This window comes from Lepidochelys olivacea, assembly GCF_965140295.1.
Source record: "Lepidochelys olivacea isolate rLepOli2 genome assembly, chromosome: 14".
NCBI classification, from domain to species: domain Eukaryota; kingdom Metazoa; phylum Chordata; order Testudines; family Cheloniidae; genus Lepidochelys; species Lepidochelys olivacea.
This window is the reverse complement of record NC_140424.1, coordinates 27551389-27571292: the sequence shown is the minus strand read 5'-3', so window position 1 is coordinate 27571292 and position 19904 is coordinate 27551389. Positions and strand designations below refer to the sequence as shown.

The following is a 19904-nucleotide window of genomic DNA, read 5'->3' as shown; positions in this document are numbered from 1 at the left end:
GGGGAGGTGCCGATTCCCCCGGCCCTGGAGCAGCAAGGACCAAAGTGGCAGCAGCTCTTCATGCCCCCACCCCCAGGTCCCCGTGCGGAAGGGGCAGCTGTGTGATGGCTGCTGCTGTCCGTGGGGTTCGCGGGGCTCAGGCCAGACACCTGGGCTGGGACCCCCCCCCCCCCGTATCCCTGGGAGAGCATCTGGGCCCAGGGTGTTCACATCCCGTCCTCAGCCCTCCCGGAGCCCAGCCCGGCTCCTCACCTGGAACAAAGCAGTGGCCTCCATTGGCCTGGCTGCTGCCAGATGCCCAGGTGCTGCCGCTGTCCCAGGCTGAGCTGCCGGTGCTGGGACAGGGACCTTCCCCCTCCTGGCCTGCAGGGGCTGGAAGGTCCTCAGAGACCGGGCAGGGCGATGCCTCCTGATGGGAACGAGGTCTGGGCTCCTGGGGCCGCTGCTGCCCACACAACAAGCCCCAGAGCCACCCTGCCCGGCGCCCCTCCTGGGATGGGTCCTGTCTGCGAAACCGCAGCCTGGGCCAGCTCCGTTGGGGCCTGGTCGGAGCCTCTCCCAGCTCGGCGCCTGCGCCGGGAGCCGGGGTCCTTTTCCAGAAGGCCGGGCACTTCCGCCGTCTGGCCTGGATGGGACCTGCTTCCCCGCCAGCAGGGACGCAGGGGTTGCTCTGCCCCTTGGGAAGACGGCAGCTGCTTCCCTCAGGCTCTGGGGCCACCTGCAGAGCCTTCCTCCGCAACATCCGCAGGAGCCTGGCCATCCTGGAACCGAGCGGGGAGCAGCGGTGAGACTGGGCTCAAGGCAGCCTTTCACTCCTGGGCCTTTTCCGTCCCTCCTCCTCCCTCCTCCAACCACAGCCGCCCCCTCTGCCCGCACAGGAGTGCAGGGAATGCCATCTACACACACGGGCAGGAGTTCATTGCATGATCCGCTCCCAACGTTCCCCCTCGTAATCCCTGCTGCTGCAATAGCCAGGAAGTCTCATCCTTTTCCAGCAATGAGGTCAGTCCCAAAGACCATCGGTTACTCTGGAGAAGCAGTCCCCTCCTGTCGTCCCAGGCCACTCTCCCACCCAGGCTAGAGAAGGAACAGAAGCCAGGAGTCCGGACTTCTCCTGGGAAATCATTCCTCACATCAAAGTCACAAAGGCCCTCGGCACAGGAAGCACAGAGCCCTCCTCATTCCCCATTGATTTCCAGGCTCAGCAGCTCACAGGGTCTGGCTCACCTCAGAGACTCTCAGCCTGGGGAAGGGTTGGGAGGGAAGGGCTGGGAGGGGAAGGGCTGGGAAGCCCCATTGCTGGAACCTTTCCAAACACACTGGAGACAGCTCTGGAGAAGCCCCTGCCTGGCCTAAGAGTGAGGGGCTCTTGGGGGCTGTTTGCAAATGAAATCCCCCTTTGGAGATAGTCTCTCCCCCAGACAGAGAGGGGAACACACCGAGGAACCCGAATGCCACTCACGTGCTCTCAGTGATGGTACAATGGATGGCGGATGTTCAGGGTCAGCAGACGTCCCTCACCCTCCTCCTCACTCTCCAAGCCCAAGGCAGGCTGGAGAGGGTGGTGACCTCAGGAGTTACCCTGCCCAGCCAGCAGGCAGGGTGATGACACGAGGGCGATCGACTGGCTGTGAAAACAAGAGTCTGTCTGATTGCCAAGGGACGGAGAAACTCAGCCAGCAGCAGGGGGTGCAGAACACGGCCCTAGGGCGGAGGTGACAGCGCCTCCGGGATCCTGACATCCCAGCACTTTACTCACCTTCCTGGAGCCTCCCAAACCCACTGGGCTGTAGCCATGGGACCCCAACCCTACTGACGGCAAACGGGCCTCAGCTACGACCACAGGGTCACACCGAGTGTCAGAGCCATGGATGGACCCCTTCACTCACCACTGCCGCACACTCCCTCCCACAGCTGGCAATTGCAACCAGGCCCTAATGTCTGGTCCCCCTGCCTTTGAGAGAGAGTGTCACTCCTGTTTCCATTGCTGCCTCTTGATCTGTGGGACTTTGGGCAAGTTGCTCCCCCTCTCTATGGCTCTCTGGGACTCACATTCCTGAATGGGCTTTATAGAAGACAATGGTTAAAGTTTGGCCCCAACTAGTTCTTGTTTCTCGAGACTATCCATTTTAGCAAAGTTTAGAGTTCTTGACATTCAACACCTGGAAACATCCCTTTCTCCTTCGCAGATGGCCTTAACATCCCTTATCTCACCCAGGCTTCCTGCTGCCTGGAGTTAGAGAATTGACCCTGTTCCCATTGGACCTACCCAAGGTGTCACACAGCGAAGCGGTGACGGAGCCAGAAAGAGAAGACAACTGTCCTGATTCCTGTTCTAACTAACAGACAACAACCCCCCAGAGGCAGGGATAAGGCCCAGGAAATAAGGGGTGAACATTTTCATGGAAACCTTTTTCTGTCAGAAAATCCATTCAAACGAAACCACTTTGTTTCTTGAAATCATAACAAGTAGGATGAAAATTCTTTGCAAAAATATCTGTTTGCAAAACAAGAGCATCTCCTGTCCGTCACAGTGCATTCAACTGTCTCGTCATACACAAAGGGGAGACACTATGCTCTAGAAAATTGGATGAGATGCTTCACTCTGAGCTAAGTAGTTGCTGCTTTTCACAATTTCAAAACAATAAAATACAAATCAAATTGAATATTAGGTTATAATCTGATATGGCTCAGTGTGATAGGACACCCCCTAGTCTGCACTGCTCCGAGTGACACTGTTCAGTGGATCCCCAGCATCCACCCATGGTGACGTAAGTGGGAGAGGATTGTTATTCATTCTTGACAGAAGGAGAAACGAAGGCTGAGAAAGGAGCAGGGACTTGTCTTAGCTGATGCAGCCAGTCAGTAGCAGAATTGCTCTCAAATGAGCTACAGACCAACAATTGTTCATAGTAATTATTCAGCAATTATTTCAGAAGAACTGGAATGTTCGAGAGGATCATGAACTGCTCCGAGACAATGAATGGAGAGCAGCATCCACATTGGTCAAACGTATAACTGATTGCGACTTATTTGCTTGGTCATAAAAGAGAACAACAAAGACCAGAGTTTCCTCCCTGTCAATAGCCCCCTCCTCAGCCAATCAAGGTTGAGACTTTGAGGGGTGGGAGGCTAAGGGTTCTCATTAAATAGCCCAAAGAATTGCCCCGGTCACCACCGAGGGGATCACTCTCGGAGCACTAGTCCAGTCTCACCTCTCTGTGAGGGCCTCCCACAACCCCCCCGGACCCCGCTCCACACACAGAGCTCCTGGTGGTGGGAGGAGAGCAGAGGAAAAGGACAAAGGAAGCAAGAAGAGAAAGGTAGGAGGGACAGAGGAAAAGGGAAAACAAAAAGGAGAAACCCCAATGTCCCCAGTAATTCTAAGGGACAAAATCCTAGGTCGGAAATCAAATACTGCCCCCACAATCTAATGTTTTCCTTTCCTAAAAATCAGCCAGCACCTGATGGATCAGACTGAACAGGTTCCAAACCTCTCCGAGGCTCTTACCTTCTATACAGGGACGTCTGTTTTCGAGCAAATCCACTAAAAGAAAAGGAGAAAACTCCAAAGAGGGTCCTCCTTGCGCTCACGTACGTGCAAGTGAATGCTCTCTCAGTCCTCCAGGAGAGACCTCGAGAAGGAGACGTGCTGAAGCAAAGCCACAGGGATCTCCGAGCTTGCCCCTGTCCTGCACCCCTGTCCTGCCTGGCTGATGTCAAGTTCTCTCTGTGAGGTCATCGCCTCCCCACCACCTTTGTCCAATAGGCTGAGGTCCTGCCAAAGGCTCTTGTGATGTCACTGCCACACCCACCACTCCCCTGCAGTGCTGATGTCCTGCCCCTGTCCAGCTACATTGGATGTTTCAGCCGCTTCCCCTGGATCACCCCACTCAATGTCACTTCCTTGTGGGGTGACACCGACTACATAGTAGAACACAGAAGTTCTTCCCCAGGCCGCAATTAGGTTTTCACAAGTTAGTTGACTTTATGGCCAGAAGGAACCATTCGAGCATTTAATCTGATCCCCTGCGTATCCTAAGGCCTCCTGTATGTCAGAAGAGCTGGGCTTTTCTTTTACTCAAACATTTTCCAGAAAGGCATCTAGTCTTTATTCGAAGAGATCAAGAGATGGAGAAGCCATCATTTCTCTTGGTACTTTGTGCCAATGACAAACCACCTGTTAGGATATAGATATTCAGGCCTGTCTGTAAAGGCCTATACTCTAAGAATTTAGGTGTATTCTTATCACTTGGCTAGTGATAGAGGTATAAAAGAAAGAATCAAAATCACTGTCTGCTGGTGTAAGGGCCTTCTCTTACTGTGACAGTCTGAGGCCCTGTTCTTAGGCTAAGGCCTTTGGCTAAGCAGCAGAGGCAGCCATAAGCTGGGAAGCGAACGGTCACATCCTCACATTCCAAACTAGTCACATTGAAATAAGGTGCTATTGGGCTGTTAGGCAGTATCAGGACAGGATTGTATTCCTATCACCTCCAGAGAAAGGGAAGTGCCTAGAAAATGTGAAAGGAAACTTAGTTTGATAGCATCCTGTCTGGCAAGAACTCACTTATCAATAGCTGGGATGTGAAATCCTCACTTCTGTATTGTTTTGTCATTATAGTTCCCACTTTGCTGTTGTTTGTCTGTATAATCTCTGTCTGGTTCTGTGATTGTTCCTGTCTGCTGTATAATTAATTTTGCTAGGTGTAAACTAATTGAGGTGGTGGGATATAATTGGTTACATAATCATGTTACAATATGTTAGGATTGGTTAGTTAAATTTCAGGAAAATGATTGGTTAAGGTATAGCTAAGCAGAACTCAAGTTTTACTATATAATCTGTAGTCAATGGGGGGTGGGGGGGTGGGGGGGTGGGCATGTGGGTGTGTGAGATGGGAACAGGGAATGGGGGTAAGAAAATTGGAATCATGTTTTGCTAAAGGGGGAGATGGGAACAGGGAATGGGGGTAAGAAAATTGGAATCATGTTTTGCTAAAGGGGGAAATGGGAACAGGGAATGGGAGTAAGGAAGTTGGAATCATGCTTGGCTAAGGGCAGGAATCGGAACAGGGACATAGGTGTAAGGCTCTGTGGTGTCAGAGCTGGGAAGGAGGATACGAAGGAAGGAAACTGGAATCATGCTTGCTGGAAGTTCACCCCAATAAACATCGAATTGTTTGCACCTTTGGACTTCGGGTATTGTTGCTCTCTGTTCATGTGAGAAGGACCAGGGAAGTAAGTGGGTGAAGGAATAAGCCCCCTAACACCACCCTCTTACAAATCTGGGTCTTATTGTCATTATCCTTTTTCTGATTTCTGCTTCCATCCATGGGGTTTTGTCATGCCTTTCTCTGAGACATAAAAGAGCCCTTTTATACTCAACATTTTCTCTCCATGAAGTCAAGCAACTCACTTCCCATTCTTCTCTTGTATATACTAAGCAGATTGAGCTTTTTCAATGTCTCATAATAGGGCATCATCCCCATCACTCAGTTATGAATCTTTTCTGCACCCTCTCCAATTGTTTTAACATAATATTCAAAATGTGGACACAAGAACTGGATTCAACATTCCAACATCAGTCTCACCAATGCTCTTTCACTTCCCTTTCCATCCTCACTACTCTATCCAGCCAAGAATGGCTTTAACCTTTTTTAACACAGTTTCACATTGACAGCTCATGTTGAACAGCTTGTCCACTATGACCCCAAAATCCTTTTCAGGGTCACTGCTTTCCAGCAGATTGTCCCCAATTCTGTAGGGTGCCGCCTGACTCCTTTGTTACTGGAGGTATGGGGTTGCATTTGGCTTTATTAAAACCTAATTCTTTAGTAAGTATTTTAGAAGAACTAGCCCATTAGAGAGAGAATCGTGAATTACTCCAAGACAATGAATGGAGAAAAGCGGCAAGAGCAATCAAATACATGTTTGGTTACGCCCTATTTCCTTGGTCTTAAAAGAGGGTCACAAGGACCTGAGCCTCCTCCCTCACAATAGCCCCAAACTCCCCCAATCAGCATTGAGACTCTGAGAAGCAGAAAGCTGAGAGTTCTCACCAGATGTCCCGGGTCACCACCGGAGGGAGTCACTCTTAGAGCATTATTCCAGCCACATGTCTTTGGGAGGGCCTCCCGCAATGAGAGTTGGAGTGCAACCCCCCCTCCCCCCCTCCGTCCCCAACTCCACACGCACAGACAGGTCCTGGTGGTGAAAGGAAAGCAGGGGAAAAGGACAAAGATGCAAGAGAAGACGAGAAAGGAGGGAGAGACAGGAAAAGGGAAAACAAAAAGGAGAAACCCCAATGTCCCCAGTAATTCTAAGGGACAAAGTCTTAGGTCGGAAATAAAATGCTGCCCCCGCAATCTAGTGTTTTCCATTCCTAAAAATCAGCCGACACCTGATGGATCAGACTGAACAGGTTCCAAACCTCTCCGAGGCTCTTACCTTCTATACAGGGACGTCTGTTTTCGAGCAAAACCACTAAAAGAAAAGGAGAAAACTCCGAAGAGGGTCCTCCTTGCGCTCACGAATGTGAAAGTGAATGCTCTCTCAGTCCTCTAGGAGAGACCTCGAGAAGGAGACGTGCTGAAGCAAAGCCACAGGGATCTCCGAGGTGGCCCCTGTCCTGCACCCCTGTCCTGCCTGGCTGATGTCAAGATCTCTCTGTGAGGTCATCGCCTCCCTACCACCTTTGTCCAATAGGCTGAGGTCCTGCCAAAGGCCCTTGTGATGTCACTGCCACACCCACCCCTCCCCTGCAGTGCTGATGTCCTGCCCCTGTCCAGCCACATTGGATGTTTGAGCTGCTTCCCCTAGATCACCCCTCTCAATGAGCGTTCATTGTGGGCTCAAGCCGAACACAGTAAAACATCAGAGGCTTCTCCCCATGCTAGGCTCATTTTTCATCAATTAGCAGACTTTATGGACAGAAGAGACCATTAGAGCGTGTCATCTGACCCCCTGCATATCACATGCTTTCTGTAGAGCATAGGAGCTAATTTTTGACTACACACGTTCCAGAAAGGCATCTAGTCTTCATTAGAAGACATCAAGAGGTGGGGAATTCCCACCACTTCCCTTTCTAGTTTCTTCCTTTGGTGATTCGTCCTCACTGTTGAATATGTGTGCCCTCTTTCTAATACGAATTGGTCTCTTTTGAGTTTCCAGCCACTGGGTCTTGTTATGCTTTTCTCTGATAGATTAATGAGCCCTTTAATACCCAATATTTTCTCTCCATGAAGTCACTTCAACACTTCTATGATGTCACCACCCAATCTTTTTTATAATCTAAACAGGCTGAGCTCTTTCAATAGCTCACTAGCATCTGCCAGGAAGGGAGTCCCCACAGAGGGACACCATAATCTCCCAGGGAGGGAAAAGGCTCTCACTGCCATTTCTTAACCTCATGGGGTGTTCTCCTGCTCTGACAACCCCACCCCTTTTTCAGTATCTCCAGGTGCCTGAGGGAGCAGGAACCAGAGGCCATCCTGCAGCTGGGACAGAGATGGAGGTTGATGACCTACCTGCCCGTGGTGACCATGGTGCAGGACAGCCCTCAGGACATGCGAATGCAGCTCCAGATCTGGGAGCAGCTTCCCTTTGCTGGCATGAGACCTTGCAGGTTGCGGTGGGTGAGACAGGCACTAACTTTTGGAAACCCTCAGTGGGATCAGAGGGTAATGGTTTGTAGAAAGTGGTGTTGGAGAGCTTTACAAAAACTAGACAAGAACGGTGCATGTTCCAGGGCAGCTCCAGCCCCGGTGCTGTCAGTGAGACGTGTCCTCCCAGCCCTGCCTGACGGGTCTTTCTGTTTCAGACCCTCCTTGGAACTGCAAGAAAAGTCCAACCTGTAGAGTTGTGGTTGCAGTGATAGTTGTATGGTCTGCGTTGATTGCTGCCATCATTGCTCTGGCAGGTGAGTTCCCAGCTTCCGCCCCGCTCCCTTCCCCTCCATCTACGATCTCCGCGCATCCCATTCTCCCGTGACCTGCCACACTCACTCTCTCCTCCCGGCCTGTCCGGCTTCTGCCCCTGGGGCAGAGGATTCCTGGGGGATCTTCCTCCCAGACCCCTGCACCTGGGCACTCTCTGTGTCAGGACGATCTGACTGACATTAGCCCCCCCAGCCCATCTCTGAGCACTTTGGACCCAAGTCACCTTTGCCACGCGCCATGAAGCAGTCCCTGACCAGGGTGCCCAGTGGGACAGGATGCAGTGCAACCCTGAGCCCTTTGCCTTCCCTGTGTTACTCTGAGGTTACCAGCTTGGCCTTCCTGGATCTTCAGGTCATGCCTGTGGCCGGGCGGCAGGTGCTGCCGTGTTATTGAAATGAGCCATAGAATTAAGTCAAGACCCCTCCACCAGCGCAGTGTGGAAACCCCCCAATCGCTAAGCTTGGCCAGGAAGGGTCCCTTAGCACCATTCACTCCCCCGGGCTGCCCAGACAGCGTGTGCTCATGCAGAGGGCGTCTGTTTGCGGTGAACATGAACCCTGTTGTATCCCCCCGTTGTCTGGGGCAGGGCGTGCTGGGGAATGTCGGGGGTGGGATTTCTCTATTGCCCTGGGATCTGATCACTGGGCCCCAGGAGGGTTTAGCAGCTGGCAGAGGGGATTGAATCCAGGTCTGTCTGCATTAGGAATCCTCTGTGCCGATGTCATGACTTCCATGTAGTTGAATTGGTTCAAACCGCTAAAGCAGACGCACTGCACTGGTGCACAAAGGAGCTTGCCTTGGTGCAGTTTGCTGCAGGAAGTTACCAGAGCGAGCCGCACTGCTCCAGCGCATCTCCAGGAGGTGCTTGCCCGGATGTCACTGCAACACTGTGATTATACTGGTGCAGATTGCTCGGATACAGATGCGCCCTGAATCCCAGCTCCCTGCTGTAATGGCAGGCTGTTGCAATGGGCAGCATTGGTTCTCGCTGTGTAAGGTGGGAATCTGTGAGCTTAGGGTTGGTTACACACCTGCAGGTGCAGGGAGCTCTGCAGAACATGTGGCATCTGAGCTGGAGATGGATGGTGGAGACAGCCTGTGCCATCAACTGTTAGTCACTGACTTCTCTGCTCAGTTCAGTAGGGCAGAGGTGTGGGCTACCGTGCACTGGACAGTGAAATCTACAGGGTCAGACATGCCTTGTGAGTGAGGTGAACACATGCTCGCTTTCTGATCACCGCTGCCACGTTTCCTAACTCTTCCCAACTTAGAGTGTCTGTTCCTCGCTGAGCGCCAGCCACATGGGAAGGCTTGAAAACCAGCTACCGAGTTACTGTGGTGCAAACAAAAGTGACGTGCTCGAAAACATCTGGAGGGGTTTGAGTCCAACTCCTCTCAACTAGACAGGCCTTTCAAATCCTCTTTGGTGTCACTTATGGGTGACCCCACTGCTGCTCTTTCATGGCTCTGAAAGGGTTACACTGCCATGAGGGCTTCCAGAAAGTGCCTTTCTTGCTGCTGTGTTTGGGGAGAGAAAAGTCTGCAGGTAGGAGGTGAATTAAGTTCCATCATTCCTGGCCCACAGTGCAACAGGTCACTTCCCGTGGCTGTGGTTTCTGGCGCCCCCTTGTGGCTTTCATGTCCCTGAGTGAAAGTTCCCACGTTCTTCTCAGTTGTTCACCTGCTGTTTGTTGCTAGGTTGAACGTCCAGCTGTTGATCTTGTGCCTGGGGTGAAATGCTCTGAGCTGTGTCAGTCCCTCCCAGGCTGGGAGTGTCCCTGGAATCCTTCTTGCCAGGCAAATTTACAGTGACAAACGTCTCCGTCCCCCTGCATCTGATTGCAGTGGACCAGCCCCAGCTGGGGGTCCCAATGGGCTTGGCAAGCCGGTCAATTGACTGCCTGTTTGGCCGCAGTCAAATGCTCCAGCGAGAGCCCTGGGGGGGTAGGAGGCAGCCTGCCTTTCGGATTGCGTCTTGGAGCCTCACTGGTGTTTTCCAGAACTTGGTTTCATTGTTTTGCCTTTTTTTTCTGAGCTAAAATAACTCAGTGAAGTACATTTTTTAAAAAATTAGGTAGATCCATATCTATCGAAAGCTAAACCTACTGGAGACAATGACGTCTTGCTCTTTTTTCTTCCTGGCGGGAGGTAACCAATTCTGATAAATTGGTATTTTAAAATATCTGACCACTCTTTGACAGATTTGACTGGTCAGTTGACCAATTTTTGTACCAGTCAAATGCCCAATTCTCGTTGCAATTCTTACCCTCCATGTGACTGTCTCATTCTCAGCGCTGACCTCTCAGCTTTCATCAGCTGATCTGTGCCCCCCTGCGAGCCCCTCGTGCCCGGACGGCTGGATGGGATACCGAGGGAAATGCTACTATTTTTCAGAGACGGAAGGGAGCTGGACCGACAGCCGAATCCGCTGCTCTGCCCCGGGTGCCTCCCTGGCTGGGATCGACAGTGAGCAGGAAACGGTGAGAGACTCTCGAGTTGCCAGACACTAATCTGGGCACAGGGATGGCTGCTGCAGCAGGACCTGGGCTCTGCCCCGTGGGGTGAGGAGCAGCTGTGAGCCCTCCCGTGCTGGGAGGCCGGAGTGAATGAACTTCCAGCCGCTGAACGCCAGCCCTGGCTGGGCCCAGGGCCCTACTGTCTGTGTGTGATCACAGGGATTGCCCATTCTCCGCTGCCCCCCTCCCCAAATAGGGAGACAGCTTCTGTCTAGGGCAGGGCTGGCTCAAGCATCTCCTGGCCTGCTGGCTGCTGGAGTGGGACTGAGAACCCAGTCAGTGCTCCTGTTGTGGGGATGGGAAAGGAGCAGCCAGCTGAGGAGGCGGGGGAGGAGGGGATCCTTTCACATTGACCCCTCCCACTTCAGCTTGCCTCCCTCCCTCCTCCTGCCTTGCTGGGGTGAGCGGTGGCTGCTCTGTGAGAAGAGACATCTCTGCAGAGAGCTCAGACCCAACAGCTGCCCCCAGCTCAGGGGGACTTGGGGTGTGGGTGACTGGGAGCACTGGGGTAGGGCTGCTGTATGCGGTGGGAGGGTTAAGACTGCCCGGGAGATCTTGTGCTTTGCAAGAGGGAGGGGAAAATCCCCCCTGAAAATAAACTGAGCACCCTTCAATATGTGACTGGGATTCTCTGCAGCACAGAGCCCTGGAGGGGCGGTGGGGGGGAGCATGGGAGGTGGGGATGATACCTGCTGTCCCTCAGCTTTCTTTAAGGCGTTCCTGCTGCGCCATAAGGGTGTCTATGACCACTGGATCGGCCTCTGGAGGGAGCAGGGTCAGCCCTGGAAATGGGCCAATGGCACCAAATTCAACCACCTGTGAGTCTCTCTCACCCCTCTGGACTAATTCCCTGGGCTTGGGGATTCTGGTGTCTGAGCGGTTTGAGCTCAGGTAGATCCACCATTCAGTGCTAGTGAAAGCACCAGACACGACCCTGGTCCGTTCGCGTCCTGCGTGTATCGGAGACCGATGGGAGCCGGCGTGTCCCTGAACTCTCGGCTCCTCCCCGCAGCACGGTGCTGGGCCGGAGACAGAGCCCGCCATAGCCAGAGATGCCCTCGCAGCGCGCTGGGATTTCAGCTGGGACACTCGCTGTTCTCCCCCAGCCCTCTTCAGCAAGGTCCCTGGGGTGTCTGACCCCCCCTGGGGAAAGGAGGCAGCAGGGAGCTCAGGTTAACAGTGGCTGCTAGAGAGGGCAGCATGCCGAGCACTGCATGGCAGGTGCAGGTCCCGCTGGGGATTGCAGCCGGCAGGTTTGAGTGACTTGGCTGGTGAGGCCTCTGAATCCGCAACAAGGCACCGATGTTAAAGGAGCCTGCGGTTCACAGGTGCTGGACGCCTGGGGCTCCCACGGGAACGGGGTACAGTAGTGATGGCTGCCCAACACCCCGCGATGGGTTTCAGTGGGCTCCAAGTGTGATCACAAAACCAGCGCTGCTTGAACCCTGGGACTTCAGCAGTAGAAGCATGAGCCTCTGCCATAGGAGCGAAAGAATCCACTTCTTTAACTGAAACTCCCCCCCGGTTGATAAAGCTCTTTTGCAGGTCAGCCATTAGAGGGGGATGGAGACCCCCCCCCCACTTCTCTGGTCTGGGTTACTTCAGTACTTTGAAAAATCAGGCTCTTTTGGCGCTGGGTCAGGGCTCCCCAATGGACAGTCCCCATTCTGCTGTATTGGACCCAACCTTTGGATCCCACCTGCTTCCAGCCTCACTGGGTCTGAAGAGCTACCAGACACTGTCCTGAGTTCGAGCCTCTGTGGCATTCTCCTGGGGTACAGACTCCCTGTCTGGTATGCTCCTTAGGATGTGGGACCCTGCAGTTCAGCTGCTGTAGGATCCAAAACCAGTGCTGAACCCTCCCAAATCTCCCGAGAGGCATGTTGTCCCTAGACAACACCCTCCACACCAGATGAACTCTGGGAGACTTATGTGAGGGTTACAAACAAGGAACACATGCTTTCACAAAGGAACTTCTTCAACACTCTCTTTTTCCCCCATGCCCAATGGAAAGCTCAAGAGTTATAGATCAACGGAGAAGGAAACCCCTGAATGCAATTTCTTCTTTCAGTGTCATCTTGGTTCTGCTCCATGTGTTTCAAGGAGGCGAGATCCTTCCTGTCCCCCGCTTTTCCTGCTCAGTCGTCTGGTTCTGGTGATGGTCTGCCCCTCTTGTTAGAGGGCCGGTCCCTTTTGACAATCAGTCTAACAAATTCTCTCTGTCCTGCTGGGGACTGTCCATTCTTCAGCACCCCTGTGGCCTGCTCAGCATAGAGGGTCAGGAACAGTCAGCGGTTCTGCAAAGCCCCCGCTGTCCTGAGCTCTGCTCCTGAGGGGCTGGGAGAGTAGCTGCTCCGCACTCAGGCCTGCACTGTGGAGAATGGCTCCCCTGGCTGGGACTGGTGTGAAATGCCCGGCCTCTGCCTGACTGCAGCTCCCTGGCTTCTGTGTGGCAGGTTTCACTTAAGAGGAGGAGGTGACTGCGCGTATCTGAACGACGAGAAAGGGGTCAGCAGCTCACGGTGCTACATGGGAAGACGGTGGATCTGTAGCAAACCTGAGGTGTATGTGATGGTGTCATAAATATAAAGGGAAGGGTACACACCTTTAAAATCCCTCCTGGCCAGAGGAAAAATCCTTTCACGTGTAAAGGGTTAAGAAGCTAGGATAACCTCGCTGGCACCTGACCAAAATGACCAATGAGGAGACAAGATACTTTCAAAAGCTGGAAAGAGGGAGAACATCAAAGGGGTCTGTGTCTGTCTGGGTGAGGCTTTTGCCAGGGACAGAACAGGAATGGAATCTTAGAACTTAGTAAGTAATCTAGCTAGATATGCGTTAGCTTATGATTTCTTTAAATGGCTGATAAAATATGTTGAGCTGAATAGAATGAATATTCCTGTCCGTGTGTCTTTTTGTAACCTAAGGTTTTGCCTAGAGGGATTCTCTATGTTTTGAATCTAATTACCCTGTAAGGTATTTACCGTCCTGATCTTACAGAGGTGATCCTTTTCTTTTTACTGTTTCTTCTATTAAAATGTTTCTTTTCAAGAACTGAATCCTTTTGTCATTGTTCTAAGATCCAAGGGCTTGGGTCTGTGGTCACCTATGCAAATTGGTGAGGATTTTTACCAAACGTTCCCCAGGAAGTGGGGTGCAAGGTTTTGGGGAGGATTTTGGGGGGAAAGACGTTTCCAAACAACACTTTCCCAGAAAGCCGGTTAAACGTTTGGTGGTGGCAGTGGAAGTCCAAGGGTCAAATAGTTTGTACCTTGGGGAAGTTTTAACCTAAGCTGGTAAAGTAAGCTTAGGAGGTTTTCATGCAGGTCCCCACATTTGTACCTTAGAGTTCAAAGTGGGGAAGAAACCTTGACAGATGGGAAAAGAGACCGCACTCGAAAGGGGCTCAAAATGAGACTCCTAGAAGTGACACTTATACAACTCACACCTACTTGAACAAGCCAAGATCTCAAAATCAGGCAGTGGGGCCCTCAAGCAATAAGTGTGTCTCGTTTAAACTCCGTATGTGCCATCTGCTTTTGAACCTTTTAAACTCAGGGTTACGTTGTCAAGCTTTTCTCTGCAGCTGAGAGGGAGTGATCTCATGAGAAGGAGTCTTACCTCATTTCCCCAGCATGTGGCTAAGGGAAGGCCTTGTTCATTTAGACTCCAGAACAGCATTTCTCAAATGCAGCCAGCAGCTGATTGTTTTGCAGCCACAAGAGCCTCCAAAGTGCCCCAACAATCGCTCAGATGTTAAGTATTAAAGGTGTCTTCTAAATGCCATAAATCCTCATGCGTGCTCCCTTTTAAATAGTACCATGCCGGCAGAGCTGAGCTACATAGGTGTGGTTTTCTTTCAAGTCACAAAGTGTATTCTTTGGCTAAGAACATAAGAACGGCCATACTGGGTCAGAGCAAAGGTCCATCCAGCCCAGTATCCTGTCTGCCAACAGCGGCCAACGCCAGGTGCCCCAGAGGGAGTGAACCTAACAGGCAATGATCAAGTGATCTGTCTCCCGCCATCCATCTCCACCCTCTGACAAACAGAGGCTAGGGACACCATTCCTTACCCATCCTAGCTAATAGCCATTCATGGACTTAACTTCCATGAATTTATCCAGTTCTCTTTTAAACCCTGTTATAGTCCTAGCCTTCACAACCTCCTCAGGCAAGGAGTTCCACAGGTTGACTGTGCGCTGTGTGAGGAAGAACTTCCTTTTATTTGTTTTAAACCTGGTGCCCATTAATTTCATTTGGTGGCCCCTAATTCTTGTGTTATGGGAACAAGTAAATAGCTTTTCCTTAGTCACTTTCTCTGCACTACTCATGATTTTATAGACCTCTAACCACTGTGTTTACATCTCATGTTATTGTAGCTCTGTAAGTGGCAATGGGCCATCTCACTGCGTGGTGTTTGGGTAGGTTGCGATTGTTCATGGGGGTGGGGAGGGAGGTGAAACAGTTAAAATGTGACTGGGTATCAGAAAGTATTTCAGGTAATCTAGTGCCAGAAAATGACCTTGAATGTGACAGCAGGTGGCTCCTCTGGGACCTTCTGCTAAGAAAAGCAAAACATAGAAAGAAAAAGAAACACTTCAGCACCAGGGGGAAAGGCAGTTTCCTGTGTTTCCGAAGCCATCTGATTCCATTTCTGAACAAGTTGCAGTGTGAGAGAGAAATTCATCAAATTGAAATGTATGTCGTGCAACGTCCCTTCAGCACTTGTGCAAGGGAAGTTGAACCAAATTACTACGGTGAGCTTCAGAGGCGCAAGCTGTTAAATGATGCAAAAACCAAGCTGAAAAGACAACAGCAACGGCTCAGATTTTGTTGTTACTGTTATCATTATTATTACTGGGCTATGTTGACTATGGTTTTTTTTGTGTGAAAGAAACTTTGGACATATTGGCAGATACATTCTTTCATTATTAGTCATTATCCTTTCTATTATGTAAAGCATTTTTAAATTTAGTTCAGAATTGTTGTACAGCCCTCCACCTTTGACCAAAAAAGCAAAAGAACAACAAAAAAGACAAGACTGTGCAAAGCACTGGTTTGTTCTGTGTTTAGGTCCAGTAAAGATAAGACACAACTGTACCTTATATTTATTATTGAGTCTGCAAAAAATCCCTATGTAAATATGCACATGTAATGTATTTGTTTGTTTTTCCTACAGTTAGTTAAGTATTGTCAGAGCCTCATTCTGAGGCTGCCAAAAATTTGTGAGAACCCCGGCTCTAGAAAGTGTTAGAAAACAAAATCCTATGTTACCATTACTTTCCAGTATTTGCAAAAAGAAAAGGAGGACTTGTGGCACCTTAGAGACTAACCAATTTATTTGAGCATAAGCTTTCGTGAGCTCCAGCTCACTTCATCGGATGTATTCAGTGGAAAATACAATGGGGAGATTTATATACACACAGAACATGAAACAATGGGTGTTACCAGTATTTATTCACTCTCGCTTGCATCTCTGTTCTTTGATAATAAACTCATTCCTGTTTTCTGTATATCTAATTGCTGTGTTCTCAATAGAGTGGTTGGCCTGAATTGAATCTTACAAGCTGCTGTGGACCGCGCCTGTGGGATTAGAGTCACAGTTCTGCATGTGCTCCGGGGAACGGGCTGAGCACTCCCGAGGGACGCTCAGAGGTTTTGGGAGTGTCGATCGCTAACCTGTACACAGAGAGCGAGGCCTGCAGGGGGCTGGAAGGTCAGGCTTGCGCTGCCAGGGGTGGTGGTTTGAGAGAGCTGACCCATGGCAGGCCTGGACAAGGCTCCCCCAAAAGTGCCTCGTATGCCTGCTATGGATCACTCAAACGGGCAGACGTCCCCGGCTCATTCCACCCCTGCACCCCCCAGGTACAACCCACACAAGGCATTCGACCAGGGTGAGGAGAACACCTGCAATGCCCTGTCACCTGACGTGCTGAATTTGCCTCTGAGCCCATTTTCCCTTCCAGCTTGGGACTCCAGAACCCTGCCTTGTTGAGCCAGACATGCTTGCCAGCTGCAAACACAGACCCAGGTCTGGGCCACACCCCCAACGCTGCAGACTTTAACCCAAAACTGCTCAACAGGTCACCTGTCTCCAGCAACTAGCTCCCAATGGGATCCAAACCCCAAATAAATCCGTTTTACTCTGTATAAAGTTTATACAGGGTAAACTCAAATTGTCCACCCTCTATAACACTGATAGGGAGAGATGCCCAGCTGTTTGCTCCCCCAGGTATTAATCACTTACTCTGGGTTAATTAATAAACAAAAGTGATTTCATTAAATATAAAACGTAGGATTTAAATGGTTTCAAGTAATAACAGACAGAACAAATAAGTTACCAGGAAAAATAAAACAAAACACGTAAGTCTAAGCCTAATACATTAAGAAACGGAATACTGATAAATCTCACCCTGAGAGATGTTCCAATAAGCTTCTTTCCCAGACTGGACTCCCTCCAGTCTGGGCCCAATCCTTTCCCCTGGTACAGCCTTGTTCCAGCTCAGGTGGTAACTCGGGGATTTCTTATGACTGGCAGCCCCCTTTGTTCTGTTCCACTCCCTTTGATATCTTTGGCACAAGGCGGGAATCCTCTCACGGTCTCTCTGGGTTTCCACTCCTCCTTCTAAATGGAAAAGCACCAGGTTAAAGACGGATTCAAGTATCATGTGACATGTTCACATGTCCTGTGAGCCCCCCTCCATTCTTTCAGGACTGGCCCGCACGTATGCGGTGAAGGCTTGCAGGTGAACAGAGCCATCTACAGTCAGTTGTCCTAGCTAATGGGAGCCATCAAGATTCTAAGCCACCATTAATGGCCCACACTTTGCATAACTACAGTAGGACCTCAGAGTGATATCTCATATTCCTAATTTCAGATACAAGAATGACACATTCATCCAAATAGGATGAACACACTCAGTAGATTTGTAAGGTCTCATTACAAAACTTATAGAGACCTTTTGCATAAAGCATATTCCAGTTACATCGTATTCACACTTAAACATTTTTATAAAGCTTATGAAGTGCAATGTCACAGGGTCAATACCCTCAGAGGATACCTGCAGATAGAGGCTTCCCTGGCTGGTGGAAAGGCCTCAATTGCCCTGCTTCCCATGGCCAGAAGGCATTGTAGTACAGCTATTCTCAGCTTACCCGGGCCTATGTGGAGCAGAATGTACATTAGAGCAGCCCCAAGGCTGCTCTGACTTAGACCTGGTCAGCACAAAGCCTGACGATCATTTGTCTACTCTGCGATCAGCACTGGCTGCCAGTGAGTTGGCCACCCAGGAAGCGTAGCCCTTGGCCCTTCCCCTTGTGCCTGAGGTCCCGCCACTCCCCTTCTGCCCCCCTCCCTCCCCTTCTACCTACCTCTCCCCCGCAGGAGCCCAAAGCACCCTCACCACAGCCCACAGCCCCAGCACTGGATGGCAGAGGTCGGGGGGCGAGACCCCAGCCCCGGGGCACTGCAACCTCAGTGCCCACAGCCCCATGACACCTGCTGCCCATACTGATCACGCTGTCTGGATTGAAGAGATTTGATGCACGTTACCCTACTGTTCCCGTATCGTGTCCGAATCCCAGAGCTGTTGGCACCACTGGAAACGGAACATTTATTCATTCCTAAATCTGCTCAAAGTGTGTAAGTGCAAAGAAGAAAGGAATAATAAAATATATATAAGAGAACCCCTGAGATGCCTAGCTCTGTAAACAGTGAGAGGTGAGGAAGCCCCTCTCGTGTGGGTGCATTGTATGGTGCCATATGCACACCCAGCACTTCTCAAATCCGAGATGTTCTAATCCACATCCATCTCCTCGCCCTCCCATTCTCCCATCTCCTCCACCTCCATCTCCTCCATGTCGCTGCTGTCAGGGTCGTGTTGGGGCTCCGTCGGAGCCCTGGCTTTTGGGCTATCTGCTGCTCCATAGAAATCCCTGGCAGCATCTCCCATTGGCAGCTGCAATGTGATATTCACAGCAAAGTACGAAGCATGGTTGAAATCTACAAGCACAGAGCCCTGCGGCTGGGTTAGAGGCCAAGTGCACAGAGGTTTGTGCTGCTCATGCAGGTGGAGGGATGAAGGCAAAAACATCAAACTAGGAACCGAATTGGACAACCATTTCACTGTAGACAAAGATCTCATGCCCCTCATCCCGACCAGCAGCTCCCTGCTAGCCCAGTTTTGTCAATATTCCTTTGCCACCCCAGAGCCCTCTGCGGTTCTGGCCTTAGGTCACCCCAGACAGCTCTCTTGATTCTCTTCACTCCTTCTGTGGCAGATACAGGATACACAGCGGGGCGGTGTGCGGGTTTCCTTGGCACTCACTTCGAGTGAGCTCCATAACTCAAGGCTTCACCGTTCATTAGTAACACGCCAATTGCAACCCCACACCAGCCAAACCCATTCGCAGCTCCAGCAAGGCTTCCTTTCTGTTTCTTACCCGCCTTACACACACTCCGCCGAACCCAGAATACACTGGCGAGGAACATCTCTTCCTGACCCCTGCATGTGACCAGCTGAAGCAAGAGACTTGGGACCATAAGACATATACCAGACAAGACCCTCAGGGTTGCCCAGTCCACCCCCATCCCACAAGCAACCCTCTCATACAGTCACACTCAAATGTGTCCAATGCTCTCTTACAACTAATAAAGTTTGCCCCTATTGGGAGGCTGTTCCAGAACCTCCCTCCTCAAATGGTTAGAAACTTTCTAATCTCCCAGCCTGAACTTGTTCTTGGCCAGTTGATTCGCCTTTGTTCTTGGGCCTACATTGTCCTTTAGCTAGAACAGCTCTCCACCCTCCCTGGTCTTTACCCCGATGTATTTATGGAGAGCCATCAGATCCCCTCTCAGCCTTTGTTTTGCTAGACTAAACCAGCCCAGCTCTCCCAGCCTTCTCTCGTGAGACAGGCCCTCCATTCCCTGATCATCCTGAGAACTCTTCTCTGTACCTGTTTCACTCTGAATTCATCTTTCTCGAATGATCAGAATCATACACAGGATTCTAGAGGAGGGCTCTCCAGGGCCATGTACTTTCGTACTTCTCTGTCTCGACTGGAAGTGCCTCAGCTGATGTATCCTAGCATCACATTTGCCTTTTTCATGGCCACATCACATGGGTGGCTCAGTCACCGTATAATCGACCAACACATCAAGGTCTCGCCCCTCCTCTGTCGCCTCCAACTGATGAGCCCCAGCATCAAGAAGAAATTCTTCTTATTAGACCCTAAGGGCAGGATTTTGCACCTGGTACCTTTAAATGTCATCCTTCTTCTGGTACTCCAGTCTTCAAGGTCATCCAGATCTTCCTGTGTAATATTCTACCCCCTCTGGACAGACCATGTTTCCCAGCTTTTTAATCATCAGTAAGTTTTGTTATCACTCTCCTACTTTTTGGGTTAACACCATTAATAAAGAGATTAATGAAGATGGATCCCAAAACAGATCCTT

The 19904-nt window shown here is 50.8% G+C and overlaps 1 pseudogene across 1 annotated transcript in view; it reads left to right on the top strand.

Moving 5' to 3' along the window:
• Window positions 1-19904, top strand: part of LOC311531265 (C-type lectin domain family 2 member D-like) — a 100810-nt pseudogene that overhangs the window by 31992 nt on the left and 48914 nt on the right. Inside the window, exons 2-5 of the transcript in view lie at window positions 7817-7915; window positions 10227-10414; window positions 11165-11268; window positions 12907-13012. The product of the transcript in view is annotated as a C-type lectin domain family 2 member D-like (transcript). The remainder of the gene's footprint in view (window positions 1-7816; window positions 7916-10226; window positions 10415-11164; window positions 11269-12906; window positions 13013-19904) is intronic.